This window comes from Cydia strobilella, chromosome 22 (genome assembly GCF_947568885.1).
Source record: "Cydia strobilella chromosome 22, ilCydStro3.1, whole genome shotgun sequence".
NCBI classification, from domain to species: domain Eukaryota; kingdom Metazoa; phylum Arthropoda; class Insecta; order Lepidoptera; family Tortricidae; genus Cydia; species Cydia strobilella.
The window spans coordinates 7,680,167-7,705,913 of NC_086062.1; the positions used below are offsets into that span (position 1 = coordinate 7,680,167).

A 25,747-nucleotide genomic window follows, 5' to 3' on the forward strand; every position below is an offset into this window, starting at 1 on the left:
CTATTCCGGTTCCAACCGTACACCTCTTGACCCGAGAAGATTTAACCCTATATGGGACCGGCAACAAACTCGGCGGGACATATCTTTTCAAAACAACACTTATTTTCTAATTTTACAATAGTAAACCTCTAATGACTCATAAGAAATCAAATTAACACTTGGAATAAAACACTTAGCTAAATGATTAAATAATGTTGGAATCTATAAGCTTTCAAAATAATCCTTCAGGTATAAGCCTTCAGGAACGCAGTGAGTTTAGGCACGAGGTTGGTTAACGTCCGATATCTAGCACGGTCCGATCGAGAATGAATGCGGCGGCCTCACCGCTTCCGCCAAAGTGAATGTAGGTCAACTTGCTTGACCAGTTACCAACAAAACTGCCAACTCGTACCTAACTTCACGCAAGCTAAACCACTTGACGTTCCGTAGCCTGTACCTAATCTTATTTCAAAAAGAATGCCAATAGATGGCGTTACTCTCTACATAACTCGATAAATTACATTATCAACTAAGTAATACATAGCAACACTTTGCTAATCGATATATATACAGGCGTCTAAAAATGAAATGTAACGCTGCAATGTGTCCTTCTGGAGTCACGCTCCGACATATATATATTTTAAATTTTATTGCACATAGAAAAGACACAAAAGACAGTCAACCGTAAGGGACAAACAAAAAAAACGGCCAAGTGCGAGACGTACTCGCGTTCCACGGGTTCCGTACATTACACAATGTTTAACGTTTTAGTTTCTAATAAGAGTAATAAGTCATATAATATATATTCAAGACAAGAAGACCTTTTATGCGCTTAATTTAGTTTATCTATAACGCCTCGTAATAAATTCATACACATATACATCCATACTGCTGATTTTATATATTTATTTATATTAACGATGTGTTTATTTTATATAACGTCTGATCCCAATACAAATAGTTCCAGACAAACTATATCATAGTTCCAATTATTGTGTGTACTTGTGTAATATGTGGTCTCAAGATAAGATACGATATAAGTATAGTATTTACCCAAAACGTAACATACCGGCCGAGGGCGGTTTACCAATGGAGCGGTGTGTCGGAAAGTAAGTGCCCGAAATGGATCGACTGCATATATATTACAAGCTTTTATTAGACTTACAATGTTTGTATGTACGTATGTATCTATGTATGTTATTATTCAATTGAGCTGAAACTTCACAAACATATGCAAATTGGGTGACAATGCAATATTATGGTAGGTACTATCGAGCTAATCTGATGATGGACACAAGATAGGAGCTCTGTGATAAAATAACATAACCAAATTGTGTTTTAGTTTTGTTAAGAGCTTATTACACTATCCTAATTTAGTGACTAACAAGAGGGACGCCGCTATACGTGAGAAACGATAGGATGTATCTCTTATCGTGTCTCACGTATAGCGGCGTCCCTCTTGTTAGTCACTAAATTTAGCAAAGTGTAATAAGCCCTTAAGAATTGTCTCAATGAGATTTGGATGCCTGTTAAAAGAAGTACAGTTAGCGGTAAAAGCTTGTATCAAAAATGTTTTATTTTGACAAAAAACTTATTCTACATACAGGTTCTGCCCACGATTTTGTTCTTGTAGAAGTAGTCAAAAAATTTAAAAATATTATTCAACCTCGTTACCCTATTATTTTAAATAGAACTAAAACATTTGAAGAATATTCTTCAAATGTAACATAATTATATAATTATGTTTCCAATTTCATCGGTTTAAGTAAGAGTTCTACTAAAAAACTAGAAACAAAATAAATAGGATAACCAACTTGGACCAAGTTCAAGTCAAGTGATTTTTTTCTTTAGTGTATGATATCTATTTCAGCTTATAATTTATATATAGTATGTTGTGTTATATAATTTATATATATATATTGTGTTATATTATTTATTTATTTATCTAAAATTTACTATATGTACTGTCTGATTAATGTATGTGTAATTCCTGTTCCTCTAATTATTTCGTGCACTACCTGTTTATAAAAACTTTTGTTCTTCATATCCTGCTACCCTAAGGTTGTCTGGAAGAGATCGCTCACAGCGATAAGACCGCCTGTTGCTACCATTATTTACATTGTAAATCTGTTTTAAAAATTTTGTTTCTTTGTGGTGCAATAAAGAATATTTATTATTATTATTATATAGTAGTGTGACTACTTAAAAAAACACAAATCAAAATATTTCGTTATTTTCAAATATTTCCCTAGTTCGTTATTTGAGTCTCAAATCCTGAAAATATGTATCCCGCCTTTAAAGGTGCTGCCTGTAAATGAGCTTTTGATTCTCTTAACTTTGCGATGTCTACCAGAAAGACATGAACGAAATAAGTAATCATACAACAAAATGTGCCTGGCCCACAATATAATAATAAAACCGGCCAAATGCGAGTCGGACTCGCGCACGAAGGGTTCCGTACCATTACGGAAAAAAACAGCAAAAAATCACGTTTGTTGTATGGGAGCCCCATTTAAATATTTATATTATTCTGTTTTTAGTATCTGTTGTTATAGCGGCAACAGAAATACATCATCTGTGAAAATTTCAACTGACTAGCTATCACGGTTCATGAGATACAGCCTGGTGACAGACAGACAGACGGACAGACGGACGGACAGCGGAGTCTTAGTAATAGGGTCCCGTTTTTACCCTTTGCGTACGGAACCATTAAAAGGAATATTTACGACCCGAAAGTATCCAAACTGCCCAAATGGAAAACACCGCGCCGAGGCCCGATCGATACCACGCACGCGCGCAGCCCCCCGCATTATTGAATGAGCCCATTCATGGAGCAACTGGTGCCTTCAGAATGAACCGCTACATGTTACAGCTATGTATATCTACACAGATAAAAAAAGGTCTTGAACCAATGAATATGATTCGTTTCAAGATCTTTTTGAATTACGATATAAGGAAACTAGAAAATGTCTTCGTACAAAAAATAAAATGTTTTGTATTATAGATCTTGGTTCAAGAACTACTTTCTTGTATTAGATGGGTCAAAATTCTTTTCGTTGTCTTGTTTTTCGTCTCCAAAAAATGTGACGGAGTGGAGCTTTTAGTATAGGGGTGAAATTTAGTTTTTAATTTTTCTCAAGAGAATTAAAATCAAACGCTAGAAAGACGTGCAATAGCACATTTTTTTATATATTTGATAAACAACAAAAATAGAAGCGTGACAGAGTGGTCAGAAACAAATAAATAACAGATTATCAATTTAATAAATGTAAGTTTTGATTCAATATATACCAACGAGTATATCTTGTCCCAAGTAATATAATTCTTGGCACAAGAGTTTCGGTCTTTCAGAGTTTAACATTATAACCGAACCGTTACCGAGCAAGCGTTGAACCGTTAGTGGGATTATGTTGTCCGAGCTATAATTTGGGAGCAATCTAGGGCACTCGGACAAGGATTGTCCGTATAAAGCAGAATATGGTTGTACCTTGTTTTGCAGAAAATTGTTTCATAGAATGTAATGTTTCGCAGAATTTTCATTTCATAGAAAACATATTTTTACAGAAAGGGTCGCAGTTACAACCTAACCTAACATACTTTTCTGCTAGACCTAATGGGTTCTACACCTACCTAAAAAGCTGTACCTATAAAGTTAAGGTTTTGAAGAAAAAAAGTTTATATGAAATTAAATTCTGCGAAACATTCCATTCTATGAAACAATTTTCTGTGAAAGAAGCGGACACCGCAGAATATCCCAAATGCGCATCATGCAGTCTTCAAAAAAACAAAACCCAATGATCATAAAACTGGGGACCCTGACTGTCCCGACAGGAAAATGGCCGAACGACGTTACATAAACTCGATCGATTATGGAGAGGGCTAAGTACATGCTAAAAGATTATTTGTTAATTTTAATTGTAATAGTACTTTATTTACTAATCTTATTTAGGTACGTTATGTTTAATTTGCCCTACTAACCGTAAACCGTAAAAATTCCAGTAATACATTATGTTATTATTTTAGCTAAGTATGTAGTAATGTTATGAATAAGACACTGATGAAATTAGGATTTTACATTGCAATTTGACATTTTTTTTCTACCATTAGCCTACTTATTATTATACGACATCAATAAATTGAAATAATAACTATTAATAATATACTGACAAATCAATTCAATTAATCATTTATCAATATAATTATTTTTGACGATATATTCTTAGATTTAGTTTTAAGATTTGCGGTCATTTATTTTATTCTAATTTAAATTGATTACTAATAAGTAAATGTAATTAGCCTAGATTAATATTACTATTGTGTGCCCTTACAGGGTGTCATGATCTGACTTTATATTATGTAACACCTATTATGTACATGACAATACAATAAATAAATGATAAACCTATTAAAATGCACTTCTTGCCTTGTAACTATTTTTAAGGTAAAGTAATAACAACGTAATAATAAAATAAACACGATCAACCTAGACACAGACACAGCAATACGTGGTTACCAGGGGTATGGCGCCGCCGGCTTGCACTATCTAATACAATCGACAGTAAGATCTCCAACTAGCTCAGCTTGAGAACTAAAGACTAATAACCTACTATAAAATCAACTTGATATTTAAACAAGAAACCCATTAAATAATTTCATGGTTTAGACTCACTTGTTTTAGTCACTCGCGCGACATGTTTCGGAGAGCCTAGGTCTCCTTTCTCAAGCACTAATAGTGCGAGCAGCGTTCACGACGACCGTGTATTGCGTACACACACGCGTGTGTGTGTGTTACCTAGGAGACCTAGGCTCTCCGAAACATGTCGCGCGAGTGACTAAAACAAGTGAGTCTACCGTGAAATTATTTAATGTTAGTATGTCTCACAACAGTTTAAATTTGAAGAAACCCATTATAAATAAATAAATAATATTATAAGACATCCTTACACAAATTGACTATGCCCCAGAGTAAGCTTAAGAAAGCTTGTATCCTGGCGAATACCAGATATATTGCTAAGTAGATTCTAGAAGCTACACACCGTAGTTGTAATAAAACGTTATCAAAAACCCAGAGGCTTATGGTTTTCATGTGCCAATCAGTTGGTTAGCGTTTCACGCTGGTTGGTGCTGAGGAGTCTTCTAGTAAGGCATTCGCTCATACTTAGTTGTGCGCATGATGCCTGATGATGTTTTGATGAACTCAAGACCCTTACCTACTTCACAATAACATTTCGGCGGCCGCACTGGCTGGCTTTAGTCGTTTTCGTATTTCAGTTAAGTTCGGCGTGCCAAAGGGAGGTATTTACCTTGGGCCCAAAAGGAACCATCGCTTGGAGCTAGAAGCAACGCACTTCAAGCGAAACTGGGTGTTTGGGCGATACTTAAATATGCGCCAAATCTTAAAATATGCCCCAAAACTGGCTTAAACTTTATTCTGAGATGACAACCTAGATGGCTACTACAACCAACTCTAATTTAGCTCCCTTTGATGTAGGCTGTATTTCTTCGCAAGAGACACTTAAAATACTGAAATCTATTAAAACGAAATAACCTCAGTGTGGATATGCTTATGCTCGTGGCGGATTTCATCTCACCCATCATCTCCAACATCATTAATTTTTGCCACGTCATTCCTCTCCCAAAAACCTCCAATCCTGCATCTTTCTCCCAATACCGTCCTATCTCCATTCTGCCAATATTATCCAAAATTATTGAACATTATGTTAACCATCGACTACTATCTCATCTTAATAAAAATCCTTATTTAATCCCCCCCGGGCATAGCACAGTTACCGCTTTGGTTAAAGTCATCGACGACATTGGGTTTAATATAGAATCCAAAAAGCTTACTGTTCTTGTCCTCCTTGATTTCAGCAATGTCTTCAACACGGTAGACTTTGAGATCCTTTTAGGCACACTCAACACACTGAACATTTCCCAAACTTCACTACCTTGGTTCCGTAGTTACCTTTCTGGCAGACGCCAGCGTGTTAGAGTAGATGACGAACTGTCCGACTGGTGTGAGCTCACCGCTGGCGTCCCACAGGGAGGGGTGCTTTCTCCACTCCTGTTCTCTATTTATATATTTGACCTCCGGAAATATGATCACGTCTCCAAATTCCGCTCTCAGCTCGGGTGGTTACCGATCCGCCAACGCAGAGATGTGCATGTCGTGTCGTTGCTGTTCAATATACTCTTCAACCCCCGTTCCTCACTGCACTATAAATTTAAGTACAAACTGGACTTAAGGTATTCTTTACCAGTCAACCATAGGGCAAAACAGAAATTATCGAACGTGGGTGCAGTGAAAAAAAAAAATCAGAAAACAGCAACTATTAACAATTTTCAATCACTAGACATATTGACCGGAATATGGACCGTGATTACCTTCCGGTCGATATAAGTCTTGTGAAACTAACTGTGAAACATTCAAAGCTGTTAATTTTCAATCAATTTGCTAAACCTATTATTTCGCGTAGATCTCAATCTCAATATACTAGTGGCTCTGTGAGCTGTAGACCTCGCGAGCATAGCTTAAGATAAGATGGATGTGTCTAGGGCTGTCCTGCAGACTAACCACCAAAAAGATCAGTAGATTCGTAATGTAAAGTAACCTAAATAGCGGATGGAATGTTTATTGTTAAAAAAGATTAGCAATTAAATTAAAATTCTTGTTTGAGGCTTTGACAAGGCACTGATATTTTCAGACATTAATTGTCATGTGCTCGTAGGATCCGTAATATCTTGTTTGAAAAAAAAACACAGATAATAGCTTATTTTATTTATTTATTTAGCTGAGATACCGGGGTTTGAACCATGTGGTTCAAACCCCGACAGTGCTAATTTTTTTTAAATAATTTTAACGTTCTTTTTCAAGTTAAGCGTATGTTATTCTTATTATCAATTTAGTGTCGCGAATTCTTCTACCGATAACTACAAAAACGCTTCTATTGATAGCTTAGTGCTGTTGACGTGCGAGTCACATTTTTGAGTAGGTAACAAAATTTTACATTTACTATGGAGAAAACGTGAAATTTTATTCTCATTTTTTCTATCTCGCCGATCAGTCCTGTTACGTTTAAGAGGGTAGAATAGCTACAGACAATAGGTACTTTTTTCATACAATTTCCATTTCGGCAGAAAACGGTTTCCACTAACTAAATCTTAACAAAGAGTAATATTTCCGAGAACAAGCCCTTCTTACCCTGAGCCGACGGAGCCCCGTCCTATTTCTGGGCGGTTTGCCCTTCGGGCATCTGAAGCTACCTAACGAACCTAACCTACCTAGCTATCTATCAACTTAGTGTGACAATCGTGAAAACATTACTCTTTGGGAAAAACAGCGACTGAAAAAATTAACGCCTGGTTAAAAAGCAGAATGGAGAAAACGCGAATGGAACAAAAGCTATTGGGGAACAAAAAATTGGGTAGCTAATCTAAACAGTCATTGCGAAGACCGCATAGGGCCGCTTAGGGACCTCATAGCGTAAAGCAGGCGCCCTGTATGTAAGACTTAAATGTTGGGCTTTACCACTTGGCACTTGGCTTTGTTGGGCTTTGTTGGACAGACCTGAAATAAAGATTTTCAATTTCAATTTACCCTAACCTACAGTGAAAAGGTTAAGGTTAGGTAAGGGAAAAAGGCGCCGCAGGCGCCCCGTACGTAATCTTTACAGTGCCTTTTACGTAAGGCGCGCTTTTGATTGTCGGGCTTCGTCGGACCCTACAGTGTGAAGCCTGTGTGAAAGAGCGCGCTTCGCACGCTTGAATGTCGTGTTTCGCCCGACCTTACAGTGTAAAGGGCGCCACAGGCGCCCTGTATGTAATCTTTTCAATATAAAAGGCGCCCCAGAAGCCATGTATAAAAAGCGCGCCTCGCGCGCTTGAATATCAGGCTTTACCCGACCCTATATTGTATGAGCCTGTATTAGTAAGAGCGCATTTGAGCTTTTTATGCCTTAATTTTCGCACACGGTGGCCTCAAACAAACGCAGGCGTGATATTATTATTATTATTATTTCATTTTAGACAGGCAGCTGATGCTGGTACGTCTAAATCATAGTTAACTAAGCACAGTTAGCATAGTTTGTCAAGTCTATTTTTTAAAAAATGGCAGATTTTAACTCTTTTCCAGCTTTTTATAATACCGCGTATTTTATTTTTATAATATTTCAAAAAGATCTATTAAATGAACTCAATTGTATCGAAATCGGTTAATGGACTGATGAGTAATTATTAAATAAACACTGCAAATAGGGGTCATTTTAGCTCCGAATGCGTCGTTTCTAGCGCAGAATCAGCGCCATATATGTCAGCAGCACATGTCATGCAGTTCCGAGTAATGGCTACTTTCGTTTGATACACTGATATCAAACCATTCATAATATACCGCCACCGCGCCATAATACTTTTTCGTTAATATTGGTTTTCGATCCGAGCCCCTCTACGGGTTTTTAAAGACGTGCACCTTACGTTTCACGTTAAAAAAAAGTTTGTCAAAAATGACCCTTTTCTCGCATCCTGTAGGTACCTATGTTTTTTCCAAAATCTGTAAACCCCAAAATTCATTAATTTGAAATTGAGGGAAGGTTTTCTAAGACCATTTTCGCGTAGCAGCACGGGATCTGGTAGCTGCCTTCACTGACCCAAACCAACCTGTATACCTGGCTGATTTTTGAATTTCTAAAAGTATTGAAATGCTTAGTAGTGGAGATATGTCGAAGGGAGCCACACAAAATCAAGCGCACGAAACACTAAAAACCGCACAAGTGCGGGTCGGACTCGCCCACCGAGGGTTCCGTACGTTTTAGTATTTGTTGTTATAGCGGCATCGGCAACAGAAATACATGACAGAGGAGTCTTAGTAATAGGGTCTCGTTATTACCCTTTGGGTACGGAACCCTAAAAATCGGCCCGTTTCGACCTGACGATGTCAGTCACCACCTACCGAACAAATTAAGTACTACTTAGTTAGGTCACCTGTGTTAAAGTGACATCTTTGTTAGTTATTATTAAACAACTTGTTTGACATGTATAGTGTAAAGGTCACTCACACAAACAGGCGTTGAGTAATATTTTATCAATTTTTTATTTAATTTTTCAATAATATTATTGAATAATTGGCTCCATAAACCCGCTCAGACAAACGAATCTATACTACATAAACCTCAAAGTTTATGGTGCAAGAAATCTATACGTATTTTAAAAGAAAAACTGTAAATAAAATTGTATGAAATTCGGAAAAAGGAGAGCACCACTTAAAGCTAACTAAATGTATGCCTCCGCCGTTCAAAACACTTTAGAAAATTAAAATAACAATAATAAATCATATTTTTAGGGCTAGTTAAATAAAACTTGTAAAAATGAAGCGAATACGCTAAGCCCGCGCTTGATCAATTAATTTCAAAATAGAAAAATAAAAAACAAATAAAAAAAACAATACGAAATTTAACTTTAAGTGTAAAAAACAAAATACAAAAAGTTATGTAGCAGCATACAATTACTGGGGATCGAACCAGGGACCACCCGGTGCAAATGAAAAAAGCGAATGTTTGCAAAACACGCCATAATAGTGCTTACCTAAGCTGACGAAATTCAGATACTCATTCTCGAGTAAAAACTAAATATCTAAATACCGCCAAAGCCAGCAAAACAAAGTTTCTGCATTTTTCGGCATTTAATCTGTAAACATATCTTAAAAAGAAAATACTGTTATGATATCGATACGACTATTTGTTTAGGCGCGAGCTATCACGACTCCGCCATTTTGAAAATTTTCCAAAAACCGGATCAACAAAAAAAAATTATATTTAGTCATAGAATTTGGTCACAAAATTTCACGAGAATCGGTTGAGAATTGCGACCTGTAGAGGAGAACATCCGGACATACAAAAGCAAAATGCGCGAGTCAAACCGTAGACCTTCGCTACGCTTCGGTCAATTACATTAAAAAAAATATAAAGCCCCTAAGCTATATGCCAAAAAATAAGGCATCATTTTATCTATCACTTTGCACCTGCACAAAGCACAACTAAAATGTGTAATCGATTGCTAAACACTTATCATGTAAACACATGTTAACTAATCTTCTCACCTGCACTTGCTAGTTTGCAAAAATATAAACAAGCCTTAAAGCTTTGTTCGTGTTCACCTCGTATGTCCTTTGCGCATTCCAATAAGTTTGCCATAAATTTCACCAAAGCTTAGAAACGCCGCGTTAGTCCAACACCTACAGTCCTGCAATCATTTGGAATATGACGCTGAAACATTCTACTAATATAATAGTACAGTGGTTGGGCAATAAGGCAGGCAGGGGGAAGAATTGTTAACGAGTATACATTACATTTAATACCCTTCTTCATCATCATTCGCTTGCCCTTGTCCCATTCACTTGGGGTCAGCGCAGCATGTCTTTTTCTTTCATACCTCTCTGTCACCCGTCATCCCCTTCTTATTACACACAATCTTCATCATACTTGCGAAGCAAAAAAAATAAGTGGAATAAATGATAAATACAGTAAAATTACAGATATTGTCCGCCATTTTGTTAATTAATTGACGTAAAAGGCAAGAAAGAGCCCTATTCGGCATACAGCCACGATTTAAAATTGCGTAAAGAATATTTAATCAGCTATTAAATCATTCAAGTTTAACTTTTTTAAACAAAAATGGAATAAACGACATAATAAATATCACGTCTTTGAAATTAAAACTTATTTATAGCTTGATTTTTAATAAATGTTTGACCTTCTTGGTTCATATAACTAAACATTACTCCCTGACAAAAAATATCCATTACTCTTAAGGGGTTTTTATTTGCTTATTACTCCCCGTGCGTGAAATATCACGAAGTTTGATGAAAAGTACATAGAATCAGAACTAAAGCGGTTCAGTGGGTTTAAAATAAAATAGGTTTGTGAACTGTAACACAGTATAGTCAAGTGGTGATTTTTAAGTAAATATATAAATATTAAAGTTTATTAGAATGTTTGTTACGTATGAATTTGACATATTTACAGATAGCTATACCTTGGTTAACATATACATAAACATTATAATATATATTTAACCAATGGATTCATCATGGGGATAAACTCTAACTCTTGTAGATACGAGTGTACTTGTAGGCCTTGTAGCTCTCTTAAACGACAATTATGCGGACAATGCAGACAGAGGATAAAAAAACTCTTGAAAGTATGTATAGCGTTACACTTAATCGTATTAACAACAGTATTCTACATAATTCCACTCTTGACATATTCTCACAAACAGAAATAACAGAACAGAAATTCCTAGCCACAGCAGCCCGCTACCTAGAGGCTATATTGCGGACTGAATTAAAGCAATAATAATAATTAATTCAGAATACATATATAATTTTTATTTTTATTTCACTTATTTTTATTTTTTTATTCAGGAACAATTACCTATCTATCGCTCTCAACATAGTCTGCAACATTTTTACATCACTTTCACCCCTAGTTTAACTGTAACGTGATCTGGGTTTCGGCAGATAATCAGTGCCTTGCTCGTAAGAGTGAAGCGTATAGCTGAGTCGGCGTCAGCACCCTTTTGTTTTTGCTGCAATGCACACAGTGTACCTTCTGCAAGTTATTCTGTTACTCGTGCTGTCTCTATTATGTATAATTTGTTTTCTTCTATAGTTTGTATTAGTGTATTTTGTTAAATGTGTATTACTAATGTTTGTTAACTGATTTCGAAATTGTGTGTGTTTGCAGCAAACAAATAAATGTCATATCTATCTAATTAATAATAGCACATGGCGATTAACGCTTCATCTTATCTTATTAAATTATTTGGCAATGTTCCAAAACACTTACTGTGCAAGTTATACTTAGCTAGCTCAAATCTATGAATAGGTCTAGCCCAAACCGGCGCCAAACAGCGCATGTTTCAGCGCAGCCTCCCTATTGACCTCATTCCTTTCCAGGTCATCGGTGAATGAAATATTCTCAATGAATGGCGCAGATACTCGACGTCACGTTGTCGTAAATTGGGATTTGAAAATATGGGACATTGCTGCCGAAGGATAGAAAGAATCATGCGAATTTCAGTTTTGTCCGCTGCGTCCGCGACGGGGCGGCGGGGGGCCTCGCGTTGTCGCCAATTTCCGAGAATGTTTGAGAATATTTATTTATAGTACATATGGTGCTACTTTACCGCACTGAGATATTGATTGATTGATTGATTTAAATTTTTGACATAGGCCCGGAAAGTGCTTATTCCCGCACTGCTCTAAAAATATTGGTTCGTTCGAATCTAGTAGCTAAGCTTGATACTACGCAGAATTGTAATGTACCTATACTTTTTTTAGGTCATTTTGTAAAAGTGTGTAGCTTCGACGAAGTGTGACCATTCCTTAGCAGTCCCGTAAATGTGATTCGGTTTTAAGATTAGCTTAGCCATGTTCATTTATCCCACCATGCGCGACACAGCTGCTCAGAAATGCTTGGACTGAGACTGCCTTTGGCACGGGTATTTACGCCATTTACGACAACGAAGTGAAAAAAATGTCATAAAGGTTTTAGGTTGGAATTTTGTTTCTGTTTCAATATAACAGATTTTAACTGTAAAACTCCCGTGAGACTCAAACATATTAAGACGATTCTCGCTGATTTGGCCTTGAGCGTCTCAGCGTCTCTGTACCCGCACCCCGCTCACTGCGATCGTACGTGAATTTCGTCTCGGTGCGGCGACTGCGGCGGAACGAGGTTCAAAGAATAACCTACAGCCCAGAGGCGCGCGGCATTTGGCGCCATACCTCGTATTTGTGTATCTTTTGCAGATATTTTGTTGTTTGAGTATGAGTAGATTATGCGTGTAGTGGTCGTAAATTATAATAAAAATATATTCCCTTATGCATTATACTTTACAAGCCTCAATTAGTTAATTTGTGTTTTATCTGTTTCTTACAAATAAATACCTAAGTCAAATCGACGGATTAAGATTTATAGCTAAAGCTTGGTATGTACTAAATTGAGGCGTACAGTGCGTTTATTTTATACAGTTTTTTTTATCCGTAATAAATAAATATAAATAATGCCATTAATAGTTAACTTATAAAATTAAAGTACCTACTAGCTTCATATACTAATACAAATGTGTTATTTTTCGAAGTTCGAAGTTTTCTCAATCATTACGTGGGAATATCATCATTATTAGGGTTCCGTACCTCAAAAGAAAAAAACGGAACCCTTATAGGATCACTCGTGCGTCTGTCTGTCTGTCTGTCCGTCTGTCACAGCCTATTTTCTCGGAAACGACTGAACCAATTAAGTTGAAATTTGGTGTATATATGTAAGTTTGTGACCCAAAGACGGACATGTAAAGTAAACAAATTAATTTTAAACACGGGGGCCAGTTTTGGGGGGTAAAAGAGAAAATTAAAAAAAAAAGTTTTTCAAACTATATCGTGTTACATATCAAATGAAAGAGCTCATTGTGAGAATCTCAAATGTATATTTTTTATAATTTTAGGATAAATAGTCAATTCAATTCAATTCAATTCAATATATTCTTTACTCAAATAGGCCTAGCAACAAGCACTTTTAAATTGTTTAGAAGTTATTCACGAAAATAGGCAAAAAATGAGCATTCCCCCCTTTATCTCCGTAACTACTAAGTATAAAATTTTGAAAAAAATACACAAAATAGATCTTTACCTATAGATCACAGGAAAACTTATTAGAAATGAGCAGACAAGCGTGAGTCGGACATAATTATTTAGTTTTTGATCCAACCCCTACGGGTTTATTAAAGACATTTCACGCACGCTTCACATAAAAAATAAATTGTTTAATTTGAGTAATGTACGGAACCCTTGGAACGCGACTCCGACTCGCACTTGGCCGGTTTTTATTACAAGCGCGCCACAACCAAATCAGCGCTTTGCAGTCATTTTTTTTTAGTGGTTAACGGCTATGTATGATGAACCCCTGTGGACGTCAGCCGCCGCTCCGTTGATGGGTTGAGGAATGGCAGCCACCGCAACACGCAAAAAAAATTGTTATCGCCTCCCGCTTGATACTGTGTCAGATGATAGTTTAGATGCTATTGTGAATAAAAAAAATGGTCAGCCGGTTGTATCTCGGTGGACCGTCAGCTGGTCACATGAACATGTAAAAAAATCTTTTCAGTCATCGCATCCCATTTCATACTTTGTCAGATGGTAGTTTAGATGATATTGTTAATAAAACAAATCGTCGGCCGGTTGTATCGCTGTGGAAAGACCGTCAGCTATTAAAACATTATTGTTAGTTTAAAAATAATTTTAATTGATTTAGCCGTTTAGTAAAAATAACCAGTTAGCCGCAAAATGGCCTGTTTTATTATTTTTATTACGGTAAAACTATAAATATCCGGAAATAAGTTTAATTTTATAATTGTTGAACAATAAATGAAGATTCATATATATTTTTTTCATAATTTTTTGTTTACCCATTTAGAAGACATAATACACCAAGTTGACCCAATGAAATAATTACTGAAATCCAGAAGGAGATACAAATAATAATAAAATAATAAAACGTTTATTAACAGGCAAGGATCACCCATGAAAAATTTACAGACATAACTACAATTACACTATTTAACACTAATTACTACTTAACTAAACCTACAATAAACATAATAGTAAGTTTTTCCGTAAATAAAAATACGATAGGCCGTTTTGCTAGTTCTTAATCGATTAAAATTATTTTTAAACTACAAAAACAATGTTTTTTAAAAGGTACTATTCATACATACAACGTAATAGGTAATAGGTAGCTTAAATATGTTAAATCAATTATTTATTGTTTCGAGATGGAATGGAACATTATTCAAAACGTAAAACTTGAATGACATTATAATATGTCGGTTAGAAAACATTTATTTATTTATTTCAAATGAAGTTTTCTCAAACATACGTATATCATAGTATATTATATACGGATATTATCATTACATTCATTGTAATAGACCGCAAAATACCGTGTTGCGCTCGCTAATGCGCGTCGCAACCAAATCAGCGCTCTGCAGTTATTTATTCTTTGGCCACAATAACTCCGATATTATAGCACTTTGCTTGTGCATAAGCGAACATAGTGCAAGGAAGGCACGGAGCGACGAGCGACACAGCCTCCTCGTCTCAAAGCTGGCACACGACTGCCGGCCACGCCATTTTCAGGCTGCATACGCATGAAATGTGGAAAAACGTTCGTTTTCTTAAGAAAATATTTTTTGATTAAGAAAAGCTATGTTGCATTTGTAGAACCTGTTAAAACATATTTGTTAGTTTGAAAATAATTTTAATCGATTAAGCCGTTTAGAAGTTATAAGCAAAGTTAGCCGCAAAACGGCCTGTCGTGTTATTTTTTTTTCGGTGAAACTACAAATTTCAGGAAAAAAGTCAAATGTTGCGATTGTTGTCCATAGAGTGAAGATGCATATATATTTTTTTCATAATTTTTGGTTGACTCATTTAGAAGTTATAAGCTCTAAAAAGTAACAGTTTTTGGCCAAAAACTGCGCGAAGCGCCTTAAATTATTTTAAACCGGGTCACTCACGTACCCGTACGGGTCACGTACGTGGTCCTCGACCAGTGAAGACGTGTCGTGTTCCGTGAAGACGGTCCTCGTAAATTGGAGCGAAACATGTCGAGCTATTGGGTATAATTTAATATAACAGATTTTATTGACTGGGATTCTTTTTGAAATATAATTCTTTAAAATGCGTTGTTATAGTCAAGTGCCCTTTTACTACTACTACTGGTGACTATTTCTTTAAATATTTGAGACGTTAAGTTTAGTTGAAGGATAAAATGAAATGAAATTCATAAAAACCTGGGTTTTGGTGGTATTTTATTTAATAATGTACAGCAAAATACCGTATTCTAAATAGAATGGTAACTTTATATTACAGTGAGATTCCCCGAAAACTCGTTGTTCATCTTATTGTCTTTAAATCTACATATTAATAAGACAAAGTATTTTAACGTTAAATGTAAAATATTTTCAGCTACATAATGAGACTTTAATAACACGTATAAAGCAAGCCATATTAAATTATCTGTCAGATCCTTTCTAAATATATCACGGTGAGACATTATGAAGTAATTAAGTTAATGTTGGTTCAAGTATGTCTAATGTAGCCTTAAATATCCAGGGCCATTAGTATCTAAATCTGATTTATTAGTGAAAGTACAACATAAATTAACAGTTTTTTCTTATAAATCGATGATGGAAATCGCATCATGAACATATAACATCCCACCAAAAACATTTCATCTAAAGTGTTGCCAAGACTAGGCGCATAGAGCTTTTACACTATATAGCTATCAGATCCCGTAGTAGGTACCAAGACTTACTCTGTAAGTCCTAACTTTATAAGCTCTAACTGTATAAAGCCAACGTCTTGATCAAACAGTACGGCTTGGCCGTTTCGTTGCTGCAGCAGCTGCTGTCATATGACAATCCCGTAATGTAATAATACCTTCAGAATTTTAAAGACCTGTGTTACTACTTTGTACAACAAGTCCACCGAGGGAGTGTTTATGTAACTGCAACGAAACGGCCAAGCCGTACTGTTTGACCAAGATGTTGGCTTTATACAGTTAGAGCTTATAAAGTTAGGACTTACAGAGTAAAAGTATTGGTACCTACTACGGGATCTGATAACTTTTTATCGTAAAAATAAGGTATCTATAAAATCTAAAGTATGTATAGGTATAATAGGTAGCCTAATAAAACTTGGTGTTTTTTATAATTCTACTAACTACAGTCTAAGAAAAAAACGTGCCTCGAAAATCAAGAAAATTTGATTCTCGAACAGATGGCGACACAACGTTTTACCACCTTTGGCCTATTCTCGTTTAAATGGCGTTGACGGTTTCGTTTGTTATTTAACAATTTTAACACGTATCAGTGAAAGAACATGGGTCAAAATCATATAAAAATAATAAATACAAATAAACAAATCATTTTTTTGATATTTTTATTTTTAGTTTTAATCGTGTGTCGATAGATGGCAGTGAATTTACGGTGGCTAAAAAATTTACTATGACAGTACTGGTTGGAGAGCCGGCAGTAAAGTTTCGAACCAACGTGATACCGCGATGAGATGCACAATGGTTTCCCATAAAAGTGATGCTGAGTCCGAATTTGATAGTCTGCCACGGCGGAACTGGCCGAAAGTACGAAAAAGATAGCCACTTCCGGTGTGAAAAAGGGGGGTCATTTAACCCATCTGATACTGCAATAATAGTTATGGCATCAGTTAGAAATTTACTGGTAGATACAGAAAAGCGAAATCTGCCAGTATGATTCCTGCCGGAAGTGCTTGGCATACGCTCTCAAAGGTGACCATCGGGACCCCTAAATTAACCCATCTGATACCAGCATGAAACCAATTCCAGTCGGTAGATATGAACCTTCTATTCAGGAATATATAAGTCTGCCAGGGCGTTTTCAGCCGAAACACCTTGACATACGAGATTTTGTGGCGCAACATCCGTGGTACCCGTATTTCGGAATTGTACATATTACGGACATTTCAAATACTGCAGGCTTATTAATTTATTACTCTATGCTTATATTTGTATATTATTACGTTATTAATAACATATATTTCAAATTTATTAATATACACAATATAATTTGGGCATTAATTTAATACCTGCTTACGGCTTTGTACTTCTTTGTTTGCCTTATAAAGGTGCTAACAAATTAGCTACCGATATCTTTACAGTTGATAGTACTCGGCTCCTGAAGTATATGTAAGTATGAAACATTATAGGTTTTATGATGTTATTTTGAGAAAATTGGAAAACAAATTTGCTTTGTAAAAAAACTCTGTTAATGAGATAATTAAATGAGACCTCATTGAACAGATTCTAAAACCTCTTTTAAATATAAAACGTAACTGGCCACTTCACGTTGATAAAATAAATCAAATGACACGTTGACAATGACATTTAAGACAAACAAGCAGTTAAATACATGATGATTATTTTTTAGATATAATTATAGTTTATTTATTTTGTTCGGTAAATAAAATAAAAATTATGAGAAAATTTCTTAATTTCTGTTAAAAGTTAATTGTTCTAGTGTAAAGTACCATCTCGTAAAATTTCTGTAGCTAATTTGTTAGCACCTTATATATAAATAATAAAATAATTTTAAATTACAATATCCTTTATTTACCAAAATGAACAAAATTATTATTATTACATACTTATTGTAAACGGGTGTGAAAAGACAGGATTTTCAACGTCAAGGACGATTTTTACCAATAATCCAAATATGACATGAAATGTGATATTTTACATCATTTTTAGGGTTCCGTACCCAAAGGGTAAAGACGGGACCCTATTACTAAGACTCCGCTGTCCGTCTGTCCGTCTGTTCCGTCTGTCACCAGGCTGTATCTCATGAACCGTGATAGCTAGACAGTTGAAATTTTCACAGATGATGTATTTCTGTTGTTATTTATAAATATTGGGAGTATTATGGGTACTAGGCGAGGATATACATACATACTTATATAGATAAATATATACTTAAATACATAGATAACAACCATGACTCAGGAATAAATATATGTTTTCATCACACAAATATATGCCCTTATCGGAATTCGAACCCAAGACCATCGGCTTTGCAGGCAGTAAGTAGGCCAGACCGGTCGTCAATAGATTAGTTATCTCAATTTGTAGTGTTATAAAACAACACCCTGAATGTTAAACTACGTCATTTTTGCGTCAACGTCAAGAAATGTAGGGGAGAGGTGGGAATGACGGTATACTTAATGTTTCAAGTCCAATAAAACTAAAAATGCTATTCTTTTTAAGTTTTTGTTATTTTTATTATTATCTTTGGTAATCAGTCTTTCATAATCAACACTTACTAGGAACTCTCTAGTTAGATAATTAAATTAAAAATAAATTAAAATGGCCAAAAGTGCCTACTCTCCATCTTGCCCCCCAGGTATGGTAAGATGGGGGAACCCCTACCGGACAAGATAAGAATGATTCATAGAAGTATTATATTTAGGGCCTAAACAAAACTTCAATTTTTGGATATTGGGTCCATCGTCTAATACCTTCTCACGAACTGTTTTACTTTTATTTCTTAAGTCATCTGAGAGACAGAAAATGTGTTTACAGCTAACATGTACCCCATCTTCCCTTTATAACAGCATCCACCGCTTTTTTCTTGGCCTCTAACCACTCTCCTCTATTTGACTTTCTTTTATACTTTTTCACCGTTCTACAAGAGAAGAATAAATAAATTCAAATCCGCAATTCTTCATCAGTTTATCACTTTAAAACTACGGCCGTCAACCCTATCTTGCCCCATGTGCCTAATGAAATTCGAAAGTAAAAAAAACCGTACTTGAAACCAAACAAGTCCTCAGCTGTTGGCGTGATTGCTGGGCCATATGAATAAATTAACAGTATATATGTGCTGGTGATAATAAGGAAACAAACGCAAACCAAATAAAACACAAAAACCGGTCAAGTGCGAGTCGCGTTCCGTACCATAATACCATTACGCAAAAAACGGCAAAAAGTCATGTTTGTTGTATGGGAACCCCACTTAAATATTTATTTTATTATGTTTTTAGAATCATTTATGCATCAATTGTGCATTACAGGTAATGAATACAGGTGTTATAAACAATTAGTTATAGTTTGTTGTTATAGCGGCAACAGAAATACAACATCTGTGAAAATGTCATCTGTCTAGCTATCACGGTTGATGAGATACAGGCTGGTGACAGACGGACAGACAGACAGACAGCGGAGTCTTAGTTATAGGGTCCCGTTTTTACCCTTTGGGTACGGAACCCTAGAAATAACAAGAAATATGGCAAAAACAGTTTTGTTGCAAATAAATAATTAACGACACCATTTGTCTAGCCGGTCACTGTGCGAACTGATTGCCATGGTGGCGACGCATCGTCATGCACTAACGGGATTCTGATGGTTGGTCAGTCGTGTCGCCATATAAAGCCGCTACCCCGTCTTACTCGTCTTGCCCCTCTCTCCCCTACATAAGAGTGATTAGACACACCAAATAGGTGAAAAAACGCCTCAAGCGTAAAAGAAACCACCAAAAATCATTTTATGTCGCATTTCAAGCCTGATTTAGTTATGAATACTAATACCCCCTTATTCGTAAAACTTTACGAGCCTTAATTAGTTAAATTATGTTTTATCCTTTTCTTACAAATACATAAGTCAAAATGACAGACAAAGACAAACGATTCATATAGCTAATTCAATGACTATCACACATAATAATCACATTATTTAATTTATTTTAACTTAATTTATTATAAATATATGTTATTAATAACGTAATAATATACAAATATAAGCATAGAGTAATAAATTAATAAGCCTGCAGTATTTGAAATGTCCGTAATATGTACAATTCCGAAATACGGGTACCACGGATGTTGCGCCACAAAATCTCGTATGTCAAGGTGTTTCGGCTGAAAACGCCCTGGCAGACTTATATATTCCTGAATAGAAGGTTCATATCTACCGACTGGAATTGGTTTCATGCTGGTATCAGATGGGTTAATTTAGGGGTCCCGATGGTCACCTTTGAGAGCGTATGCCAAGCACTTCCGGCAGGAATCATACTGGCAGATTTCGCTTTTCTGTATCTACCAGTAAATTTCTAACTGATGCCATAGCTATTATTGCAGTATCAGATGGGTTAAATGACCCCCCCTTTTTCGCACCGGAAGTGGCTATCTTTTTCGTACTTTCGGCCAGTTCCGCCGTGGCAGACTATCAAATTCGGACTCAGCATCACTTTTATGGGAAACCATTGTGCATCTCATCGCGGTATCACGTTGGTTCGAAACTTTACTGCCGGCTCTTCTACCATACTCCTTTATCCTTTGGTTGTACACTGCGTAAATTGTCCACCATGTATTATTATGATGATATGATATTGATAATCTTGTTTCGTTTATATGAATGTCACTAGTTGTTGTATCTCTGGGTTGGAAGTCTGATGTTAGTCTTCTGTAAAGGGGCCCACTGATTACCAGTCCGCCGGACGATATCGGCCTGTCAGTTGTTCGGAACTGTCAAACTGACAGGCTGATATCGTCCGGCGGATTGATAATGAGTGGGCCCCTTAATTCAATCTATGCTTTAGAAACACTCTTCTCCACTTCTTAATAAATTACGCTAACGCTGAACACATTCGCGATAAATTGGAAAATAATAGAATGCCATCCAGATCAACAGGCGCCTCGGACGCTGATAAATGACCAGATGACCACTGCCCTCTATAAAAACAAAAGGTCTCAACTCGGACAATTGGTTTTCCTATTGTCGACTTAATTTTCATGTGTTATAATTGATTTTAGAATGGGTTTGCTAAATTATTTAATGTGTTTTAGTTTATAAATATAGTCTTTCTGCCTGGCAACCATGGTCGCAATGAATGCAAATTAATAGGAGTAATTAAGAGTTTTTGTAAGTAAAGCAACGGATGCTTAGATAGTAGCACTCTTTCAGATTAATTGCGGTTTAAATAGATAACTAGTAATTAATGCCGGGTCGTGGCCCTAGCTAGTCGTGTCTTCCAAGTTGAATATAAGAACTTCGCTTCGCTCGCTCGTTCGATCATACTATATGATCAGATCAGAGTAAATGAGTAAATAGTTGGTCTTCTTCCTCGTTATTTTCAATTAGGAGGCTCTCGATCTTGACTTATTCTGTAGGAATCATTTCATGGCATTTTGTCCTATAGTTTTTTTAAATAATTTACTCTTTTGTATTCAAACTTCGTCCGAATTCAAACTTCGTTCGATAGCAGCTATTTCTCAGCCGCTGAAACCTCATCGGCCCCGGATTGAATTGGATAGGGATCCCTCTTGAGCCATCTTGGGGTAAAGGTAAGGCTTTCTCGCCTTTTAGGGCGGGGTAGACATGCAAAAGATATGAACGATTCATAATAGAAGACAGAGCACTTAAAAAGATAAATAAATTTATTTAACAATTAACTTGAGACAAAATCTTAAGAAGCGCTGGTGGCCTAGCGGTAAGAGCGTGCGACTTTCAATCCGGAGGTCGCGGGTTCAAACCCCGGCTCGTACCAATGAGTTTTTCGGAACTTGTGTACGAAATATCATTTGATATTTACCAGTCGCTTTTCGGTGAAGGAAAACATCGTGAGGAAACCGGACTCATCCTAACAAGGCCTAGTTCTCCCTTTGGGTTGGAAGGTCAGATGGCAGTCGCTTTCGTAAAAACTAGTGCCTACGTCAATTCTTAGGATTAGTTGTCAAGCGGACCCCAGACTCCCAGGAGCCGTGGCAAAATGCCGGCATAACGCGAGGAAGAAGGAACTTGAGACAAAATTTATGCAACTGACAGGGCCAAATGCTGTCTGGGACTATTGGCAATAAGACCTTAGAAAAACTTTGAATCTTTTACCTATACTATTGGTTTTTATTTGTTAGAATTATCACTGACTATTCTTGTTGGTTTTTTACAATTGATTTTTCAAGCGCCACGAAGCAAAATCGCAGCATCAATTTAATCATAGTAATCATACTCCTTAATGATCCGTAAAAAAAAACCTAGGAACTACCTCACTTTTGGCATTATTTCTAAGTAATGATGCCTTGTGAAGGTCAGCTGCGGCCACGTTGGCTGTACAAACGTGCCTAAAAATGTAAAAAATAATTTGTGGTGTTATTCATTAACGTTTGTCTAATCTAACAAACTGCGTCGTTAGCATGATAGCGTTTTTATCGCCTGTTGTGTCATGCTTCACTTTCGCACTTACATACTTACTTGTTAGAATGTAATAGGCATGGTGATTGGACACAGGCAATAAAATCATGACCTTGCTACCGCCGCTGTTGATAATCGTTTGCCCCTATCCGACATTTTAATATTTATTTTTGTTAGAAAAACACAAAGCTTAATATACTCGTACTCGTAGGAGGTTGCTGTTTTATGAATTAAGGGTTAGTGATTTTTTACTGGCTCATACTTTACCAGCTCTCACCCGGGAAGAGCCTGTTTATAAAAATATGTTGCTGTTTACGGTCCATAAGATTTTTGCGAATGGCTGGTCCATATTATAGAAGTCGTTACATACAGCTGTCACGGTGTCACGTGACCGTTTATTTGTAGAGTGTGGGCGGAAGCCGCGTGATCGATGACAGACGGGAAATTGTGGCCTTCTATGCTCCAAGCTTCCTAATTCAATGTTGAAAATAGACGAAAAGCGACTCTAAGACGGTGAAGTATAGTTCAAAATTAATTGACGAAAATTAAAAGGGTCATTGTTCTTACCTACAAGATATCATTAGCCGATATAAACTTAGATCGGACTTCCATTCAAGTGACAATTGCCTTCTTTAACGGAATATAATAAACGGGTTAGGAAATCTACGATTAACATTTTTTTATTTTTAAATCGTTTTCAGTGATCTGAAATGTGGTAGGACATTTCAGAGAAAAATCTGTCAAATATAAGAGTCTATCCTTATAGTTGTTTTCGGTGAGAATATAATTTCAGGCCGTTTTAAGAGGATTAAGTCCCGTGTAAGTTTAAAATTATGAGTGAAAATCGTGTTAGTTTAAATCAATATAAAAATAGGAACCTCCAGACCTTACACCGCTGCCAGTAAATAAGAAAGCCTCTGTATATATCTATCACATGTAATTGTCGGCCGGGGCGAAGCGAATTCGTTACTTTACTGCACTAGATAAATATGTTATATACTATTAAATTCAACGTAATGTTACGCAAATAATATCGTGTGCAGATCATTTTGAACACTTCATCCATTAGCTAATTCTGCTTCTTTACGGTAAGAGAAATCAATCAAGAGGTTCAATAAGAGAAATTTATATTGAATGATTACTGTAGCGGAGAGTATGAATTACGTTTTCCCAAGAACTCAAAGGAATACAATTTTCTACTCCAGTCAAGTGGCATTCAGTCATAAGCTTCGTCGCTTTACATTAAGAAAATAATTCATGCCAAGCCGAATCTCTCCTTACGCTTATCCTCTCGCAATCAACTTAGCCACAATTCTTGAATAAAATCCCATGCAAAAATAACTATCCTCACCATAAAATAAGCTTCAAAATCAAATGAGAAGTTTTTTTAAGAAACGGCTAAGTTGAACGCGGCGGCTGTAACATTATGAGCTCGGGATATTAAATTTAAGGCCGCGAAAATAAATACCTAGATTATTTTAGAGTTAATTAATATCGAAGTTGGCAGAGACTTGGTACGAAAGCTTACATTTCAATTTAAGTTTGAATGTCTGTTTTGGTAAATACGTAGACAGGTTCCGTTCATTATTATTAACAACGACGGGACTTAATCGCGTAAAATAAGTTTTAAATTTACCTCCGACGTTTCGAGGACGGCGTTGTCCCCGTGGTCTCGGAGAAGCTGGCTAAAGTTGACATCAACATCTTCTAGGCGCGCGAGTTTTTCGACCTACCCGCACTTGGTCTTGTTTATTAACTTGAACGTTTTGCGCACTAGGGATGTCACCGGATCGACACACAACACTCACGATGTTCGATTTTTCAACTTGTGATATTTGTTTTCGATTACTTGCCTGCCTTACCTTGATGCAGTAGCGTAGCTAGGCGTGGCCGAAGTGGGCCTCGCGCCCCAAGGGGGGCCTCGTGCGAGGCCCCTTCGGGCACAGTCAAAGAAAAGGGCCTCGCAGATGCGATTATGCCCACGGCTCGATTAGTTCACGCTACGCCACTGCCTTGATGCTTACTAAATATGCTAATATTTTTATGAATTAAATTAAAGAGGGCAACTATCATAGATGAGAATCAAGAAAATGGATTAACAATAAACTTATCCATGCGTGACAAATTAATTCACAGCGACTAAGTTGTACGGGTAAGGGCTTAATAGTAACGTAATTTTAGTACCGCTTTTTTCCCAGTAAGTTAGTATCGGTATACGTGAACAATTTTACAAAACGAGGTCAATCTATTTTTTAGTTGATATAGGCTATTATTATCTTATTAAGATGTAGTAGACAAGGCCAGGTTAATTTATAGTAAGTTTAATCTTCTCTTACCGATGTTTGAACCTGTCTCCACGGATTTGATTCGCTTCAAATCTTCTTCACTGAATCCGGTAAACGCAGACGACATTGTATCGTAATGACGACCACCTACTCGTATATTTCAATTCTATCTTATGAGTGGGTGATATTAGTTAAATGAAGTTCATTGTTAGTTTAAATAAGAAAACAAATTTTAAATTATACGACACGAGCTTATGATGAGCAATGTTTTGCTGGCAAAAAGACAGACACAGAAAGATGACGTAGAATCCAAAGAGCATATAAGTAATGTCAAAGATGTGTCAAAATGAGGAAGTAGGTTTAGCGATTAATATCATAACTGGAATAGCTTAGGACCACAAAACATAGTTCAAAAAAGTTTAGCATCCTTAATTGAGAGCGAAACCATGGAGACTGTATAAAGGAGCCAAATCTCTATGTATGAAAAGTGTCCATCAAAAAACAGTAATTAGGCGGCGCCACCATACACCGAAATACTACCAAAAACAACCTACGTAATTTGGTCGGGTTATTTGTTGCCTTATATGGTTCATGTTATACTCATGTCCCAGAGCCTAGCTAGCGCCACCGGAGAGATTAGGAACTATTATTTAAAGCTTAACGCGGTCACTTTTACAACAATTCTGCCATAAGAGATTGCGATCCTTTCTATACCATCCA

General features: G+C 36.3%; 1 long non-coding RNA gene across 1 annotated transcript in view; it reads right to left on the bottom strand.

The window, feature by feature from the left end:
- LOC134751462 (uncharacterized) overlaps positions 1–25,275 on the bottom strand; it is a 48,808-nt gene extending 23,533 nt beyond the window's left edge. Inside the window, exon 1 of the long non-coding RNA XR_010128664.1 lies at positions 25,079–25,275. This is a non-coding gene — a long non-coding RNA (uncharacterized LOC134751462). The remainder of the gene's footprint in view (positions 1–25,078) is intronic.
- Positions 25,276–25,747: the final 472 nt, after the last annotated feature.